General features: G+C 43.6%; 1 pseudogene; it reads right to left on the reverse strand.

The window, feature by feature from the left end:
* Positions 1-569: 569 nt before the first annotated feature.
* On the reverse strand, positions 570-4424 carry LOC124529205 (class I histocompatibility antigen, Gogo-B*0101 alpha chain-like; annotated as a pseudogene).
* Positions 4425-20642: the final 16218 nt, after the last annotated feature.

A 20642-nucleotide genomic window follows, 5' to 3' on the forward strand; every position in this document is an offset into this window, starting at 1 on the left:
TGCTCAGCTCCCCCCTCCCACAGAGTTTCCCCTGCACAGCACTGCACACAGTTATAGTCCTGTCTTCAGAATCACTGTACTTAGGCTCCATGGGGTCCTTTCTCCAACTAAATAGAAATCTACATTAGACCCTGCTTTATAAATCCATGAATGTGGATGGGAACCAGCACCAACATCACTAGAACTAAGGGCAGGAAGAGGGGGCAGAGAGGCAAAGAAGGTAGAAACTAACTGAAGTTGAACAAGGATGAGAAACTCCCAGATTCCTCTCTGTCTACCTCAGGATGTAAAGAATAATCCAGAAGACAACTAAGAGGGAGGAGATGGATGAATCTGAAAATTCATGTCTCCAAACCACAGAGACTCCTGTGTGCAGGGCCCACCTAGGCCTGTGGAAACAACAGCCCAAAGGACTCCTGCTGCTGTAACTGCCAGTTCATCCAGGAAGAATGAGACAGGAACTCAGACACAGGAGCAAAAACAGGCCTGATGCTCCACAGAAAAAAATAAAAAACACCCAAAAGATGGGGCTGAGGGCTCAACCCAGGATGGAGCCTGGGATGACCCAGTCACAAGAAGCACTTGCTGCACAAGGTCCTTGTGACAGGTAATGTCTGAGTCCCTGTGATCACAGGTCCTAGTGACACAAGTTCCACAGAAGGGACAAGGACAAGGAGCAGAGACATGACCCAGCTGAGGAGTGAGCACGTCATGCCAATGGTGCACTGAGCACCGACTGGACACAGGCCCCATCCACACTCGGCTCCTCCAGCCCTCTCCTGTCCCCACTTGCAACAGACACAGAACAGCAAACACACAGATTCTGGAGGGTTCTCTGTGCTTTCATTTCTTTTCTGCCTCAACTTTACAAATCTTTTCTTTATTACCTCATCATCCCCACATGCCAAGAATTACAAAACACAATTCATATCTGGATTCTCATTTTCAATAGGGAAGTAAGGCAACAATACTCTGATCAACATGAAATAAAGACAGGGATGGAAACAGTCCAGCCCTACCTCTGCTGGAACAAGAAAGCAGATCAGAAAGGAAACAGGAATCAGTATGGGGAGGGGTCATGGTGGGCAGGGTGGGCCAGTCTCCCAACATTTTCACAATATGCTAATGGGAACATTAGCATAATGGGAACATTCTGACACCACTTGCAGAAAGAGAAGTCAGGGGCTCTTGATGTTACCAAGTGGGAGCGTGGGCAAATCTTGCATTGGTCAAACCCCCACAAGGGAGCAGGTTTCACACTGCGAAAAAATTAATCATGAACACATTTAGATCAGTCACATAAGTGCCACATTCTCAACAGCCCCTCACATGTTCAAAGTGTCCCTAGTGCCCCCACTCCTCCCCTCTTCAGGCCCTCCAGAGTCTTACCTTTAGGAGCCATTAGAGACGAATCAGAGCCCTGGGTACTGCCATTGCCTGGGGATAGAATACACAGGACGTGATCAGAAGAGGAGTTGATACTAAAGGAGCAGCTATAGGGGGTGGGGGCAGTGAGCTCCCCAAGGGGTCCTGTCTACACTATCCCAGGGTGCCAGGGATCACCCCCTCCATACTTACATGCAGCGGGAGAGTAGCTTGGTCCTTTTCCTCCTGTGGGAAGAAAATATCATGTTACAAACCTGGGACAGATGGGCCATGAGATCCTAGAGCAACTTCCTAGTCCTGGTCCAAAATGAAGTTTCCAGAATTTTGACTGAAGACCCAGGACAGGATCGGGAAACATGAAGAAAGGCAGGATCTGACCCACCTGACTTTGTGGAGGTCTGTCCTTAGCAGGGACCTTCCTCTGTGTCCTGTCACTGCTGGGAATCAGGTCCCCATCACCAGAATTACCAAGTGAAAATCTGTCCTTGATTTTCACAAGTGCTTTGCTACAGAGTGATTGTTAGTAACGGCTCCAGAGTGGGCAGATACATGTGTGTGGATGGTACTTCCCAGGAACCAGGCAGGACAATGTGCTACCTAGGAAACCCCCCAGTAGGACAAGTGAACTCAGATCCCCCCACTCTATTCTTACCTGAGAACTTCTTCCTCCAGATCACAGCTCCAACCACCACAGTGACCACAAGGATAGCCACACCAGCCATGATGCCCAGGATGGGGATGGAGGGCTGAGAGGATGGTTCTGGAAAGGGAAGGAGGGTGAGGGGCCCAGACCTCTGGCTTCAGTCTTGACTTTGTGAAATTCTCCAGAAGGGCCCTGCTTTCTCTGACATGGGGCTCTACCCCAAACCCTCCTTACCCCATCTCAGGGTGATGGGCTCAGGCAGCCCCTCGTGCTGCACATGGCACGTGTATCTCTGCTCCTCTCCAGAAGACACCACCACAGCTGCCCACTTCTGGAAGGTCCCATCTCCTGCAGGCCTGGTCTCCACAAGCTCTGTGTCCTGGGTGTGGTCCTCCCCATCACGCTGCCAGGTCAGGGTGATCTCCGCAGGGTAGAAGCCCAGGGCCCAGCACCTCAGAGTCACCTCACGGTCAGAGATGGGGTGGCGGGTCACCGTGTGTTGGGAGACTCTGAGGAAGAAGAAACAGAGAATCCACACTGTGGTTTAGCTTTATGGGCCACTGAAACTGCATCCACGTGACCATCCTGAGGTGGACAGGACAACTGGTCTGGATGGAAGAAGCACAAAACCCAGACAGCAGTCTAGCCTTTGGGATCTCCTGATTCTTGTTAAGTTCTGGAATCAGGTAGAGAAGCCCGGGTAGGAAGCTGCTGGTCCAAAGGGGGAACACACTGTGGTCCTGACTGTGGTGGAGGGTGAATGACTCAGCAAACGCAGACTCAGATCTCCAAACATGTTCTCAGATGGAGAACAAGGCCTTGAAAGGGAAGGTCAGGGTTCACAAGGTGGCTGCCAGGGCCAAAGGGAACTGCTGATGGGTTATTTCAGGGATGATCTCAACAGCCATCCCAGGGAGAGACTGGATTCCTGTCTGTCCTTCATAGAGAAAAGCACCCTCAAGGTGAGTCTGTCTCTAGTAGGAATATGAACTTCGAGGCGGATCTCCCTCTTCCCACCCGGGGAGGGGCGCTGTTCTGACACTGAGTCCATTTTCCCTTTCTCGTGGGAAGCTATGCCCAGTGGAGGGGAGATCGAGGAGGCCCCGCCGCCCAAGTACCTGTGCGCTGCAGCGTCTCCTTCCCGTTTTCCAGGTGCCTGCGGAGCCACTCCAGGCACGTGACCTCCAGGTAGTTCCTGAAGTCCTCAGTCACACCAGCCGCCTCCCACTTGCGGCGTGTGATCTGCGCTGCGGTGTCCGCCGCGGTCCAGGAGCGCAGGTCCTCGTTCAGGGAGATGTAATCCGCGCCGTCGTAGGACTCCTGACTGTACCCGCGGAGGAGGCGGCCGTCTGGTCCCAAGTCACAGCCGTACGTTCTCTGGATGTTGTGTGATCCTGGACCCATCCCCGCGGTCAGCACCGCCTCCGCGGTCAGCTTCGCCCCCACTGTCAGCCCCGCCCCCACTGCCAGCCCCGCCCCCGCGGTCAGCTGCGGAGACAGAGACCACGTGGATAGACACGCCATTAAATACAAACTGTAACTGAAACTGCTCAAAAGTGCCCGCGGGTTTTTCCTGGGTCGGGAAACGCAGTGGAATGGCGGTGGGGGGAGGGGGCGGGGGAGGGGGCGGGGGAGGGGGGTGGGGAGGGGGAGCGGGGAGGGGAAATTCTGCGGCCTCGAGGTTGCCCTCACACCCGGAGACTCGGGGCGACCCTGGCCCGTCCTTTCGGATGGGGATCATGACCTGGACTCGGGCCCGCGTCGCTCACCGGAATCGCTCTGGTTGTAGTAGCGAAGCATCGTGTTCAGGTTCACTCGGGGAAACTTGTGCGGTGTCCAAGTAAATCCGGGTGTTTCGGTCCCAATACTCCGGCCCCTCCTTCTCCACCCATGGCGCCCGCGGCTCAGCCCTTGGATTCGGGGTGTCGCTGTCGAACCGCTCCAACTGCGTGTCGTCCACGTAGCCCACGGCGATGAAGCGGGGCTCCCCGAGGCCGGGCCGGGACACGATGGTATCGAAATACCTCAGGGAGTGGGAGCCTGCGGGCGCGGAGGGGCTGAGACCCCGCCCGACCCTCCTCCCCGCGCGGGGCCCGGGTCCAAGTGGGGAGGCGGCCAGGAGGGCAGGGGGAAGGGGACCCGAGTTGGGGAGAGCAGGGCGGAGTCTGGGAGGGACGGGGGAGGAAAGGCCGGGGCAGGGGGCGGGTGGGGGTCTGGGGCGGGGCAGTGGACAGGCAGTTTTCCCGAGGGTCCCGCGTCCCCGCCAGGCGGTCCCCTGGCTCCTACCCCGCAGAGTCCCTTTCCTCCCGACCCTGCACTGACCCGCCCAGGTCCCAGTCACGGCCAAGGCCCCCGACAGCAGCAGGAGGAGCGTTTGGGGTTCTATGAACCCCATCCTCAGCGACTGGGAAGAATGAGTCCCAGTTTGGTAGAGAAGCGGGTGAGGAGACTTTATAACTCAGAATCGCTTTGCGGCTGATTGGCTTATCTAGAAATGGCATCCAATGGGAGTGAGAACTGGATCTATGTCATGAGGATCCAGACCGGAGGACATGACACAGACTGTGACTGGGAGAAGTAAAACTGTGGAAGATGGGGACTCCCCGTACACACGACCTCTTTTCCCCAGCACTGCCTTAGTGTTTGGAAACCTGAGAGGCAGGCCAGGCCCAGCGACGGGGGACTTTGCCTAGACCCCTCTCCTACTGCGGTGCTCTTTGTGACACTGTCTCCCTTAGTCCTGCCCCAGGAGCTGTGTTAGTCAGTGTTTCTCATTGTGTTCGCAGAATATCTATCCAGTCTTACAAAGGATCCGAAGGATAATTTTGTCTGTGGGTTATACCTACCAATGTTTCCCATAGTTGGTGGAAAACAGATTTAAATATTTATTAATTCATTTAGAAAAATATTAATTACTCATAGCATGAAAACAGAAATAGATTTTTTAAATTTTATTTACTTATTTTTTAATTTAAATTTTAGTTAGATAACATACAGTGCATAATTGGTTTCAGGACTAGAATTCAGTGATTGTTTACATACTTATAACATCCAGTGCTCATCACAAGTGCCTCTCAATACTAATCACCAATTAGAACACTTTCCACCCACCTCCCTCCATCAACCCTATTTGTTCTCTATGTTGTGGTTTGTTTCCCTCTCTACTCTCCCCACTCCTTCCCCTTTGTTCATCTGTTTTGTTTTTTTAATTCCACATATGAGTGAAATCATGTAGTGTTTGTCTTTCTCTGACTTATTTCACTTAGCATAATGCATTCTACTTTCATCCACATCATTGCAAATAGCAAGATTTCATTCCTTTTGATGGCTGAGTAATATTCCGTTGTGCCTATATACCACGTTTTCTTTGTCCATTCATCAGTTGATGCACATTTGGACTCTCTCCATAGTTTGGCTATTGTTGATGATGCAGCTATAAACAGTGGCGTGCATATACCCCTTTGAATCTGTATTTTAGTGTCTTTTTTGGTAAATAACTAATAGTGCAATTGCTGGGTCATAGGGTAGTTCTATTTTTAGTTTTTTGAAGAAACTCCATGCTGTTTTCCTGAAGGGTTGCACCAGTTTGCATTCCCACCAACAGTGAAAGAAGGTTTCCCCTTTCTCCACATCCTTGCCACACCTGTTGTCTTTGTGTTGTTAATTTTAGCCATTCTGACAGGTGTGAGATTGAGATTGCTATCTCATCGTGGTTTTGATTTGTATTTCCCTGATGATGAGTGATGTGGAGCATCTCTTCATGTGTCTGTTACCCATCTGGAAATCTTTGGAAAAGTGTCTCTTCATGTCTTCTGCCAATTTATTAAATGGATTGTTTGTTTTTTGGGTGTTGAGTTTGATAAATTCTTAGAGATTTGTATACTAACCCTTTATCAGATATGTCATTTGCAAATATCTTCTCCTATTTCATCGATTGCCTTTTAGTTTTATTGGTTGTTTCTTTCACTATGCAGAAGCTTTTTATCTTGATGAAGTTCCAACAGTCCATTTTTGCATTTGTTTTCCTTGCCTTCGGCAACATGCTCAGCAAGAAGTTAGTGCAGCTGAGCTGGCTGTGTTCTCCTCTAGGATTTTGATGGTTTCCTTTCTCACATTTAGATCTTTCATCCATTTTGAATTTATTTTTGTGTATGATGTATGAAATTGGCCCAGTTTTCCCAACACCATTTGCTTAAGAGACTGTCTTTTTTCCATTGGATATTCTTTCCTGCTTTGTCAAAGTTTAGTTGATTATATAGTTGCAGATCCATATCTGGGTTTTCCATTCTGTTCCATTGATCTATATATCTGTTTTTGTGCCAGTACCATACTGTCTTGATGACCAGAGCTTGGTAATATAGCTTGAAATGAGAATTGTGATGCCTCCACTTTTTTCTTTTTCAGGATTTTTTTTTTTTTTTGGCTATTCGTTTGTGGTCTTTTGTGGTTCCATACAAATTTTAGAATTGTTCTAGCTGTCTGAAAAATGCTAGTGGCATTTTGATAGGGATTGCATTAAATGTATAGATTGCTTTGGGTAGTATAGACATTTTAACAATGTTTGTTCTTCCAACCCATGAGCATGGAATGCTTTTCAATTTCTTTGTGTTCTTTTCAATTTATTTCATACGTGTTACATAATTTTCAGAATACAGATATTTTACCACTTTGGTTAGGTTTATGTTTAGGTATCTTATTATTTTTGGTACAATTGCAAATGGGATCGATTCCCTGATTTCTTTTTCTACTCCTTCTTTATTGGTGTATAGAAATGCAACAGATTTCTGCAAACTGATTTTATGTACTGCGACTTTGCTGAATTCATGTATTATTAGTTGTAGCAATTTTTTTTGGTGGAGTCCTTCGGGTTTTCTACATAGAGTATCATGTCATCTGCAAACAGTGAAAGTTTGACTTCTTCCTTGCCAATTTGGATGCCTTTTATTTCTTTTCGTTGTCTGACTGCCAATGCTAGCACTTCCAGTACTATGTAAATAGTAATGGTGAGAGTGAATATTCATGTCCCCTGACCATAGGGGAAAGGCTATCAGTTTTTCCCCATACAGATCTTTGTATATGGCCTTTATGATGTTGTGAAGTATCCCTACCTAGTCGAGGGTTTTTATCAAGAATGATTCTGTATTTTGCCAAATGTGTGGGGTTTTGTTTTTTTGTTTTTTTGTTGTTTTTGTTTTTGTCTTTTACATCTATTCACAGGGTCATATGGTTCTTATCCTTTCTTTTATCATGTTGGTTGATTTGCAAATAGTAAACCAGCCCTGCAGCCCAAGAATAAATCCCACTTGATACTGGTGAATAATTTTTTTAATGTACTGTTGAATTCAATTTGCTAGTGTCTTGTTGAGAATTTTTGCATCCAGGTTCATCAGGGGTATTGGCCTTTAATTCTCCTTTTCAGTGGGGTCTTTGTCTGGCTTTGGAATCAGGTAATGCTGGCTTTGTAGATGAGTTTGAAAGATTTCCTTCCATTTCTATTTTTTGGAACAGTTTGAGGAGAATAGGTATTAACCCTTCTTTAAATGTTTAGTAGAATTTCCCTGGGAAGCCATCTCGTCCAAGACTCCTGTTTGTTGGGAAATTTTTGATTACTGATTCAAATCTTTGCTGGTTGTGGGTCTGTTCAAACTTTCTATTTCTTCCTGTTTCAGTTTTGGTAGTGCATGAGTTTCTAGGAATTTGTCCATTTCTTCCCAATTGCCAGTTTGTTGGCATATAATTTTTCATGGTATTCTCTTATAATTGTTTGTATTTCTGTGGTGTATCTCTCTTCTTTCATTCATGATTTTTATCTATTTGAATCCTCTTTCTTTTCTTTTTGATAAGTCTGGCCATGGAGTTATTAATTTTGTTTATTCTTTCACAGAACCAGTACTTAGTTTCATTGATCTGTTCTACTGTTTTTGTTGTTGTTATTATTGTTGTTTCTATATATTTTGTTCTGCTCTAATCTTTATTATTTACCTTCTTTTGCTGGCTTTAGGCTTTATTTGCTGTTCCTTTCCATAGCTTCTTTAGGGGTAAGTTAGGTTGTGTGTTTGGGACGTTTCTTACTTCTTGAGATAGGCCTAAATTGCAATATACTTCTCCCTTAGGATCACCTTTGCTGCATCCCAAAGTTTTTGGACTGTCCTGTTTTCCTTTTCATTGGCTTCCATGTATTTTTTAATTTTTTCTTTAATCTCCTGGTTAACCCATTTGTTCTTTAGTAGCATGTTCTTTAACCTCCATGTACTTGAAGGCTTTCCAAATTTTTCTTGTGGTGACTTCGAGTTTCATAGTGTTGTGAACTGAAAATACACATGGTATGATCTTGATCTTTTTGTTCTTGTTTAGGGATGATTTGTGACCCAGTATGTGATCTCTTCTGGAGAATGTTTCATGTGTACTCGAGAAGAATGTGTATTCTGCTGCTTTAGGATGAAATGCTCTGAATATATCTGTTCAGTCTATCTGAACGAGTGTCATTCAAAGCCAAGGTTTCTTTGTTGATTTTCTGTTTGGATGATCTGTCCATTGTTGTAAGTGGGGTGTTAAAGTCCCCTACTCTTATGGTATTATTATCAATGAGTTTCTTTATGTTTGTTACTAATTAATTTATATATGTGGATGTTTCAAGTTGGGGGCATAAATATTAACAATTGTTAGTTCTTCTTGATGGATAGACCCCTTAATTATGAAATAATGTCCCTTTTCATCTCTTGTTATAGTCTTTGTCTTAAAATCTAGTTTGTCTGATGTAAGTATGGCTACTCCAGCTTTTTTTGACATCCATTAGCATGACAGATGGTTCTCCATACCCTCACTTTCCATCTGCAGATGCCTTTAAGTCTAAAATGACTCTCTTATAGGCAGCATATAGATGGATCTTGTTTTTTTCTTTTAATCCATTCTGATACCCTATGTCTTTTGATTGGAGCATTTAGTCCATTTACATTCAGAGTGATGACTGAAAGATATGAATTTAGTGCCATTGTGTTACTTATAGGGTTGCTATTTCTGGTGATTTTCTCTGGTCCTTTCTAGTCTTTGTTGCTTTTGGTCTGGTTTTTTTTTTTTTTTTGTTTTGTTTTTTGTTTTTATCTACTTAAAATTTCTTGCAGGGCTGGTTTAGTGGTCATGAACTCCTTTAGACTTTGTTTGTCTAGGAGACTCTTTATCTCTCCTTCTAAACTGAAATACAGCCTTTCTGGATAAGGAATTCTTAGCTGCATATTTTCCGCTTTCAGTTGAATATATCCTGCCACTCCTTTCTAGCCTGCCAAGTTTCCACATGGACAGATCTGCAAATCTGATCTGTCTTCCCTTGTATGTTAAGGACCTTTTTCCCCCTTCCTGCTTTCATGAAGCTTTCCTTTTAGGTGTCTTTAGTGAATTTGAATATCATATGCCTTGGCAATGGCTGACTTTTGTTTAAGTTAATGTGAGTTCTCTGCACTTCTTGAATTTTGATATGTGCCCTTCCCCGAATTAGGCAAGTTTTCAACTATAATTCACTCAAATAAACCTTCTGCCCCTTTTTCCCTCTCTTCATTTTCTGGGACTCCTATGATTCAAATGTTTTTACGGTTTAATAAGTCACTGAGTACCCTACGTGTGCCTTCGTGATCCATGGTTTTAGTTTCCTTCTTCTTTTCAGCTTCATTATTTTCCAGAATTTTATCTTCTATATCACTAATTGGCTCTTCTGCCTTGCCTATTCTTGCTGACATGGCATCTTTCAGGTTTGCATCTTGGGTATAGCATTTTTAACTTTGACCTGACTAAATTTTAGTTCTTTTATATCTGCAGGAAGGGTTTCTCTGATATCAGAGAATGTTTTTTTTTTTTTTAAAGCACAGCTAGTATCCTTATAATTATTGTTTTAACTTCTGGTTCAGACATCTTACTTATATCTGTATTGATTTAATTGCTGGCCATGAGTTCTACTTCCCGTTCTTTCTTTTGGGGTGGATTTCTCCATCTTGTCATTTTGTCTGGAAAAGAAAAGCAGAAAGAAAAACAAATAACAGAAAACAAACAAACAAAACAAAAATAAAAAGCAAAAAACAACAAAAAATCTAGGTCCTTGGGTGTATTTTGGTCTGCTTGTTAAAAGAATCTAGAGCTAAAATATAAAACAAAATAGAACAAAAATAAGGAAACAGAAAACTAAAAGTAAATAAAATAAACATATAAGAATACATATAGATAATAAAAAATAAAAAAGGAATTGAAAAAATAAGAAAATAAATGAAAATAATAAAAAATAAAAGTAAACCGGAAGCCGGATCCTATTTCCCGAGAGTTGAAGCTTTGTACCACTGTGATCAGTAGACTTGCTGTGAGTGAGTGGTTTGTGCTGGTCTTCTGAAGGAGGGGCCTGCTGCCGTTGACTCAGGCTGACTTGTTTCAGAGGAAATGTGCTTCCAGGGTGCAATCGGGCTGGTCTTGGTGTAAGTGGCTTCAGCCCCCACTAGGTGGTGCTGTTTTGCTCCCTGAAGCCTTTCAGTGCTGCTGGGCGGGGATGAATAGGGCGTCGCCCCACTCTCCAGCCCTGGAGCTAAAAGATCGTTTCACCCACTCCTCAGGGAACCCTCAAAGAAGAGTAATCAATCACCCCTCTTGCCCCTGATTTCCATCAGAACCTTACTTTCACCCTGCCGGTGTCCGAGCTTTTCTGTCTCAGGCAGGACTGAGTTTCAAAACCCCAAATTTTGGGGACTTCCACAGCACACTGGCACTGTTCCTCTGGGTGATGGTCTCACTGCGCTTTTGTCAGCCTGTAGGAGGAAAGCAGAAAGTGGTCACCTGATGGTGCAGCTGTTCAGAATTTCTGGCAAAAGGAAGCAGAAAGCTGGAACCCCAGCCTGCTGCCCTCAGCCGGAGTCCCCGCTCTTACACCTGGGAGCAGTGCAGCACTTGGGCGCCCCGGTCTTTCTTGTTACCAAGAGATTCTCATACTGCGCTGCCACTCCTGGGACTCCTCCCAGTTCCCACCTGAGCACTTATAAGCCAAGCACACCCCCACAGGAGCGGACTAAAATTCCAATTTTGTGCTGCTTATAATACTTGAAGTATCTCCATAAGCAGGCTCACTTCCTGCTGCCCTACCCTCAACTTTGTCTCCCCCAAATCAAATCTCCTGCCTTCTACCTTCCAGAAGGTGGTCGCTTTTCTATTTGTAGACTTAAAGTTTTTGTTTTCTCAGAACTCCAATTGAGTTCTCGGTGTTCAGAATGATTTGATTTGATAAGTACCTGGCTGTGTTCCAAGGAGGAGACAAGCTTAGGGTCCCCCTACTCCTCTGCCACCTGAACTCCCCCCCCTCCCAAATAACTATTTCCCCAAATAAACAAGGCAGTGAGAAGAGTGGAGTTTGTTACATTTTACATATTTGGAAGTCACTTTCTTGTCTGTCTCATTAGAGACCAGTAGATGTTCAGATTTGCTTCTACATCTATTGTGTTGTTTTGGTTGAAGTATATGAAAAAATTACATCCTTGACCAAACATAGGAGAATGGTATGTGTCATAACCTTTTCAGATAATTATGGATATTCATCCTTGATTCTATATTAAAACTACACACCGTGTATTTTCTGTGAGGTTATTTGCAAATTGGAACCTGAAACAGTATCATTGACTGTGTCTTTCTCTGTTACATTAAATCAATAGGCCCATCTGTACATGGAATGGATCTTGTACTAATGCATGATTGGTTTTAAGTAACGTGTTGTGTGTTGTTTCACTAAGTAATATAGGTGTTCCATCATTGATTAGAGTGGAATCGAATTATCAAAAAGTTACATTTATTACAGATCCCAACAAAATGCTTGTCAGTATGAGAAGCTATCAGGATTATTGGTGGACCACAAGTTTTCCAAAATGCTGATTTTCTCTCAAGAGCTTACATTTTATCAAGGCAACAAGTACTGCCTTGTCTTATGTGAGTTGATTTTCGTGAAGGGATAGGTTCATGTCCTTTTTCAAGAAAACTTCTACCAAATATCTAGTCTAAATAATCCAAGGTTCTGTGTCATTCATTCCTTCAAGTAAAAAGAGCATTTTGAAAAAAAAAAAAACGAACTGTTTTCCTTGAGGCTTAAGGTTGTAACAGAAGTGCTATATTTCCCATGTCATCATAGAAGACATGTTCAAAATGTTGGTTTGAGAATAATTTAGTAAAGATAATAATTAAAAATTATTTTTAATGTTTATTCATTTTTGAGAGACAGAGAGAGACAGAGTGTGAGCAGGGGAGGGGCAGAGAGAGAGGGAGACACAGAATCCGAAGCAGTTTTCCAGGCTCTAAGCTGTCAGCACAGAGCCCGTTTCGGGGTCCAAACCCACAAACCATGAGATCATGACCTGAACCGATTGAGACATCCAGGTGCCCCACTGTCTGTGAGGTTCATAACAATTTCCCCAGCAATGTAATCCCCAGTGACTTCAAATTTGCCAGTGTGACCCTGCTTCATCATCACAGTTAGAAACAGGACGATGACTTTGGAGCATAGCCTAATAAGACCTGGTGTTTGCCTCTCTTCCCGGCATTGTTTATGGTCTGGGGAGCGTCCGCCAGGACATGCGCGCCATTATGGTGGCACAGAAAGAGGAGAGAGGTGTTTGGTTTGGTTTCGCTTGGTTTTTTGTTTTGTTTTGTTTTGTTTTTTGGAAGTAGTGGTGAGGAATAACAACTATTGCAGTTTGGACCCATAACCTCCATTCTTGCTGTTTCACCTCAGTACGAATATCAGCATAGTGAAAAAGCAAATACTGTCTAAGTGCTATTATGAAAATAGTTTAAACCGCTGTGACAGGGCCCCAGTGATGTACGGTGTTCCACAGACCTCACTTTGAGAATTGCTGCTCTGAATAAACCTGGGAGGGTCGCCCAGCTGATCCCTGCCCTGGCCTCTTCTTAGCAGAATCCCTTTCCCTGAGCTGGACTTGGCTCTGATAACTTAGCTCTGAGTTTAGCCCCTGAGGGCACCTGGGACAGAACTCACCTCCTGGAAGTTTGCTGCCAGAGTGTCCTCAGTCTGGGAAGGAGGTGGAGGGGCCGGTATTTCCTTTTGTAATTGGGAACAGTTTGTGCCTGAAGGCACCAGACCCATGCATGACCGACTTTGATTTTGTGATATACCACCTTACTATGTATTCACATCTGAGAGATCTCATGTAGTCTGTAAGAGAAATAATATTGGTCTTCACATTTTACATGTACCTAATGCATCTGACTTGAGGCCCATAAAGCATGCAATGCAGTACCGTCCAATACAACATTCTGTAATGAAGGAATTGTTCTATACCTGCCCTGTCTAGCATGGTGGCCACAAGCTGCATGTGGCTCTTGAGATACAGGTGGCACTTGAAATGGGGCTAGTGTGCTGAACAGTTGCATTTTTAATTATTTCAAAGGAATTTGAATTTAAGTAGCCATATGTGGCTAGTAGCTACTAGTTTTAAAAATTATTTATTTTGATGTGGGGAGGGACAGAGAGAGAAGGAGAGAGAGAATTCCAAGCATGCTCTGTGCTGTCACTGCAGAGTCCCACATAGGGCTTGATCTCTGTGGGACTGTGGGATAAAGACCTGTGCTGAAATCAAGAGTCAGGCACTTAACCAACTGAGCCACCCCTGTGTCCTGAGTAGTCTCCATTTGGACAGTACATATCTAGAATATTCTTAGTTTTTGGAATCCTCCTCAAAAAAGATACTATGTGATTCACAGGTATGTGTGTATTAAATTTATCTTCGTATAGAAGTCATGGATTTATCTATGTGTGTTTGAGACATACCCTTACAATACAGCATGAGAGTTTAATTAATAATGCATTATAACTGCTAAAGTGTATAGAGATTAACAAAACATGATATATCAAATCAAGGTGATAACTGTTCAAAAATGCCCATCACTGGAGGTAATTTTAGTTTCTATTACCTTCGGTGCCTTGGTGTTGTTTGTGTTAACCCGGTAAACATAAGCAGGCACATAAGTCTTCACTGAGCCCAAGAGAGAGGATTCGTTGAACACAACATATATGAGCTACCTTGTAGGCCCTGCACATACTTGTAAAAATCCTAAAGCAGAAGATGTACATCTTAGATTCCACCACCTTAGAATCTTTTACCTGTTGCTCTTTTGCCCAAATTCAGACATTTCTCTGTGTTTTGCTTCACCCTTGAAACCCTCTGCTCTTCATTTCTACCAAGGTGAAAATATACCTGAAACATTTATAATTGCGGGATGAAGAATTCTGTAAGTGTGGCCCAATGATTTGAAAATCATGATATGAAAATGATAAAGCCAAACAAAATTTCTGCATGTCAAGCACTCACAAAGATTCAAACACATGTCGTGATCAAATTAAAAGACACAGAAACAATTTTGACAGACAAAAGGGTAACATGCTTCAATGTTCTCCAGCCAAGACCACCAGGAGCAGCTGTGGGCATTCAAGTTGGATCTATTACTTGTTGCACTGAGAAAGAACGCATTCCTTTGGGGCCATGAGATGTCTTAATATGGTGTTGGAACCTATAAGGATATGAACTTTGGATGGGTGTTTTGGGGAGGGTTTGTGGAAGCTGGGGCACACTCCTGACTGCATGTTGTGAGGACATGTGGGCAATTCTATGCTTGACCATCTGAGTGAATTTCATTTCTAAGCAGGACAGACCAGAGTGACGATAAAGCAGTAAGGGTAAAGAAGCAGTGATTGCTCACATTAACCAGCACAGGGAGATGTTGGGTATTTTGTGGGTTGTACAGTGCCTGTTTTTGTCTGTAATTAGACAAAGTAATGTCATGGTTTCAGAGTGTCCTTGTCTGATGTTGATGTTCTTGAGATGACTGGCTCATGTCCCACAGGAGAGTAATATGGTCCAGTGGTGGCATCGGTCAGCTTCTGACCACACTGCAGCCCAGCTGCAGTGTCAGACCAGTTCCCAATGTGGGGGCTGCTGTTTTTTCTGTGTTATATTCCATATTTTAAAATAGCTACAACTCATTCAAAAAATAGTTAAGGAATTGGTGTTTCCATTATCTTTGAGTAAATACCCAAGAGTGGAATTACTGGATTACATGATGAATCACTATGTTGTAAACCTGAAAGGAATGGAACAGTGTGTCAAATGCACTCAAATAATAAAAAAAGATAAAGAAAAAAAGTTAAATGTTAGAAAACAATTTGGAAAGGAAGGAATTAATATGTCAAGCAAATATATTGGTGATAAAAATGAGGATGTGGGGGGCGCCTGGGTGGCGCAGTCGGTTAAGCGTCCGACTTCAGCCAGGTCACGATCTCGCGGTCCGTGAGTTCGAGCCCCGCGTCGGGTTCTGGGCTGATGGCTCAGAGCCTGGAGCCTGTTTCTGATTCTGTGTCTCCCTCTCTCTCTGCCCCTCCCCCGTTCATGCTCTGTCTCTGTCCCAAAAATAAATAAACATTAAAAAAAAAAGAAGAAAAAATGAGGATGTGGAACAAGAAATGGGAATAAAACTTGGAATCTTCAACGTGACAAAGATGAAAGTAGGTGATGAGAGTGTACAACACAGGGTTGGGAAAATACAACGGCATAAAGGGTGATGGGAGTGAACACTGGTATAACATTTTTAAAGGGTTGTTCTGAAAAATGTCTCCACAATTTAAATGTGCTTATATTGTGACACAGACATTTTCTTTTAGGAGTTTATCCTAAGGATATAATCATACATGTTCTCAAAAGTATATTTTCAAGGATGTTCTTAAATTTTTGGCTTATAAAAACAAAGAACAGAACTTATCTTAAGTGCTATAACCAATATTATGATGGTAAGTATAGATGTGGAACACTTAATATATCTCAGGCATTATCACCATGTGACTTACACAGAGGGTCAAAGATAATCATCAAAGCAAACCCATGAGGAGCCCCATAGGGAATCCCTTTGTACAAAACAGAAAAGGAGACTCAGAGGGGATAAGGAGACAGTGGAGCCAAGGTTCAACCCAGAAAGTTTGCTCTTAGAAGCCTTGTTGACTTGTCTTTCCTTGGTTCCCTGTCCATCATGAGGTAAGTATGATGTATAATCCATGCAAGTGAACTATTGCAATGTTCTAGAATGTTCTGCAATGGGAGGCTGCTAGGCTCAGAGCCTAGGAGGGCATTAAGAAGCAATGTGACTTACCTGCTCAAATCGAACTAAAGCCCATCATCCCGTGTACATCTCGAGGCCTCCAGTGGCTCAGGATCAGCTGACTCCAGATGTAAGATGAAGATCAAGCATGAGCCTCTGGTGACACAACACTGGCACTGTCCTGTGGGAGGTGGGCATTAGCAGAAATGACAGAGACAAACATAAGTCACTGCTGAGATAAGTGCTGCATGGAGAAACATCAGGATATCCTGAGAACAGATGACAGGAGACCTAACAGCTCCCCTACCGCTAGAATCAATCATATCTACAGAGTGTAAGAGGCATATGGAACAGAATGTGAACCACACACAGTGGTGAACCATCATAGAAAAAGAAGGGAGCTCTTGGGAGTTAAAACTATAACCATAGAAATGAATAATTTAGTTGATAAAGTGGATAATTACAGTTGTACTTTCCTGAAGTAGTACAGTCAGGAGGTGATGGCAACAGGAGACAAGAACTGTTTGGTTCTCAATCAAGTGATTCCAACAAGTTAATAACAATAGTTTAAAAAATAATGGAGAGTATGAAATGATGAAAAAAATTTCAAGAAGATTTTTCTGAGTGGGCACCTGGGTTGCTCAGTTGGTTAAGCCTCTGACTTCAGCTCAGGTCATGATCCTACAGTTAGTGAGTCTGAGTCCCACATCAGGTGAACTCGTGCCCTGCTTCTGGTGAGCCCAGCTTCTCCCTCCCTCTGCCTCCCTTTCTCTCTCTCTCTCTCTTTCTGCCCGTCATGGGATTCTCTCTTTTTCTCCCTCTCTCTCTCCACCCTTGCTCACTTGTGCCCTCTCTCTAATTAAAAAACAAAAAAAAAATATTTCTTGGAGTTTACAGGGAAAAATACATATTTTATTAAAAGACCTGACCAAATTCTTGATTGGAGTAGATGACAAGAGGCCCACACCAGGAGACTTCACAAGGAGATGTCTGAAAGAAGGTGGAGGAACAGACACCTTGAAAACTCTAAGACACAGCAACACAGTCCTGGCGGCTGGAAGACATGCATGGTTCTCAAATCCCAAGGACAACTGTGTCCAGTACAGAGTTTCCATCCCATCACCATAAGAATCAGGGCGAGGGTAGCCTAAAGGCACATCAGATGTTTAGAGTGCCAGTGTCTACTTTCCATATTCCCTTCCATGGATACCACTAGGCAAAGGCGGGAAAATGATGGAGAAAAACAAAAGATGGGAGCACGTGGGTCCAGGCAACAGGGAGCCAGAAGGAGAGAGGCAGAGGGCACCCAGGCTGAACTGAAGGGGATCTGGGTGTTGGCCCTGCCTCAGGTATGCAGGCATCCCGTCCACATGGGGCAGGACTGAAGGCTGTGGGACAGGAGTCTGCATAGACATGAGGTGGAATAGTGGATGGGCTCGAATATTCATGAAGATTTACCCAGGGGGAGCTTGGAAAGGATTTAAATGAGAACAACACAAACTAAGCAAATGATGGATAAGATATTTACTTAGTCCCAGAAAATAAAAAGTTGATTCAGAAAAGGTAAAGCACTCATAATCTACTAAATCTTCATTTGTGACAAGCATTTCATGGTCATAATAAAGCAAACACTGCACATTGAGCTAATCAAATTATCAGATAATTATAAGGAGATGGGAGAGTGTGAAAGAGGAGCCAATTTGGTAAAGATAATGCATAAACCAGAACCAGAGAAGGTATATGATAAGCAGGCTATTTAGAGAGAGGTTCATCACCTCAAGGTGCAGAGCAGGGAGGGGTGCAGGAGCCTGAGGAGGGAGGAGGAAGTGAGAAGCAGCCCTCTCAGGAGGGGGGACAGTGAGCTGACTGGGTAAATGGCATCTGGAGAGAGCAGGGCTGGGGCCGCTGAGCTCTGTGCTCATCACCTCAGAGAAGAGAGTTCCAGCAGCAGGAGCACCTATAATAGACTAGAAAGAGATGCAACAAAATAGCTCAGGTGTGAGAATTACCATCCTTTTTACCTTGTCATCATTTGCTTTTCTCATTTTATAATTTTTCTCTAGTGAGTGTACATTATATCATATATATTGTACATTATATATATACATCTTAATTGGATATAAACATTTTATTTAAGTTTTAAAAGGGAAGACAGACGTTAGAAAAGTCAGCAGCTCAGGCCACAGAGCTGGAAGGTTGGACCTGCCTGTCTGAGCTGTGGGCAGTGCACTCACAGAGTCTTTGCTCCATTCATGTTCTCTTCGGATGCCAAACAAGGTCTTTCTCTCCATTTCGGGGTAGGTTCATTGTTTCATTTATTACTATCTTGTCAGTTTTAATCCTTTCAAGACAACTATTTTTCTACGTTACATGGCATTTTAAGCCATTTTAGTGGGAGAATTTGTCCATACAATCTAGCCCTCCAGCTTCAGAAATGGAAATTCAAAAACAAAAGAGTTCAATGAAAAAGATGATTGATCCTAAAGTAAACCAGAGTTTACTTTATGGTTTGAGTTTAATTCATGGTCTGAAGCTGATCTGTCAAGTGTTAGGAATATTAAAGTAGTTTCTTTTTCTGAAAACATTATTCATGCACATACAAGAAAATTCAACAGATATTCAAAAATATGAGAAAATAAAGAAGTTACATGGTAACCCCTCAGCTCCCAGTCACCCAAGTTCTCTACCCCAAATGAGCAACATTGACCCAGTGATGACGGGTCAAAGTCGCAATTTAGGGTGCATGGGGCGGTGCACAGAGCAATAGGACTGCCTATATGATGGTGGGTCAATGCTCCCATTCAGGTCTCAGGGGGAGGGATGTAGAACAGCAGCTGCATGGCCCTAGTTAATTTGTAGGTCAAACCTCCAATTCTAGAGCAAGAGTGGAGCACAGTGCAGCTGCATCTCTAGCCCTTGTAGATAGTGAGATTCTGTGGTGTCCTTATCCCAGAAATTGGATCACAGCAGGGACTTGGGCCCCTGGGGGCAGGTCTCACCACAGTGAGAGCTCCAGTGCTGGTGCTGGGAAGGAAATGAAGTGGCAGGGACTCCGGGCAGCTCTATCAGCTGGGTTTAGCAACTGGTCAAGATGTGGGGGTCCTTGGTAGCAGAGGATGCAGATGTACAGGTGAGCAGCATGGCTGGAGTTCTCCGGTTCTCTTCTCCCTGGAGGTAAAATCCCTCCAAGGGCATCTTGCTTGGTGCGGAGCTGCTCCAGACTGAAGGATAGAGTGACACAGGTATAGTGCTTCCTGTGCTTTTTTATGCAGCCACCATTGGGTTTTGTGCTCTATAGGGTTCTGCTGTTTCCTTGCGATAGTCCAGGGCTTTCCCAGAGTCATTGTCATCAACTTCTGTGGTTTATTCATTGTTTATGTTGATGTTTTTACAGAAGCAAGGGTTGTACCCTATTTGTTTGTTTGTTTGTTTGTTTATATTTTTGCCTTTTGATTTTTTGTTTTTGTTCTTTTTTCAGGAGAAACAGCCATTGGGACCTTCTAGTCTCCATCTCCTGGAGCTTGAACGTCTGTAAGACCGTTGACTTAAAAATCTTTGTCTAGTAGGTTTGTCATCTGTTCTTTCTCAGAGACAGTTCTACTGATTGATTTTTTTCCTTTCAATAGGTCACACTTTCCTGTTTCTTTGTATGCCTTGTGATTTTGGTTTTTTGAAAATTGCACATGTGATCTTATGTGATAACTCTGGAAACCATATTCTCCCCTTCCCCAAAGGTTGCAGAGCTTTTTTGTTGCTATTTTGTACTTATGGTATTTGGTTTTTCTGTTGTGTAGAGTGTCTCTGTGCCAGGAATTAACCTAAGGTGCAAACTTAAGAATATCTCAGGTGGTTTTTGAGCCTGCACTTCCCATGGGCATGTGTAACTTTCTAAATGTTCCTGTATTTGCAGTTGCTTTTCGATGTCTAGTCCTTATATGCTTCCCTCCCAAAATGGAAAAAAAAAAGGGAAAATGAAGTGGGTGAAAGCCTTTAAATACCCTTGAGTTTGTTTCAACCACAGGAGAAAGGGCTTGTCATATTCGTGATGGGAATTGCAAACATGGTTGCCTACATCTTTGCTGCATCCCCTTGACCAAAAGCAGCAAGCAGCAATCAGAACACTTATTCCTGATGTTTGGAGGGCACTGTCCTAATTGCTCACCTTAACTTCCACAAGCAGTGTTCAGACTGCTATAGGAATCACTCTGGGTGTCTGCAACAGGACTGGGGGTCAGGGGATGGTAGCCTCATCTATGGTGTCAAGCTGAAAATGACTGAAATTAATTGCAATTTACCATCTAAGACTTGCCCCCTGCAATTTGCAAGCTTTCAATAGACTCCAGTTTTGAACCACAGTTCTATCAGACAGATTCCAGCAGTGCACCTGTTGTCCAGGTAGAAAAGTGGATTACTGATGCCTCCTGCTCCACCATCTGCCCTGACATCACTTCCCTAAAGTAAGTTAGCGTAACTTAGAGATTCTACTGGATTTAGC

The sequence above is a fragment of the Lynx rufus genome, unplaced genomic scaffold, assembly GCF_022079265.1.
Source record: "Lynx rufus isolate CCGP_SWC_20201006 ecotype Redwood Valley unplaced genomic scaffold, mLynRuf1.p SCAF_6, whole genome shotgun sequence".
NCBI classification, from domain to species: Eukaryota; Metazoa; Chordata; class Mammalia; order Carnivora; family Felidae; genus Lynx; species Lynx rufus.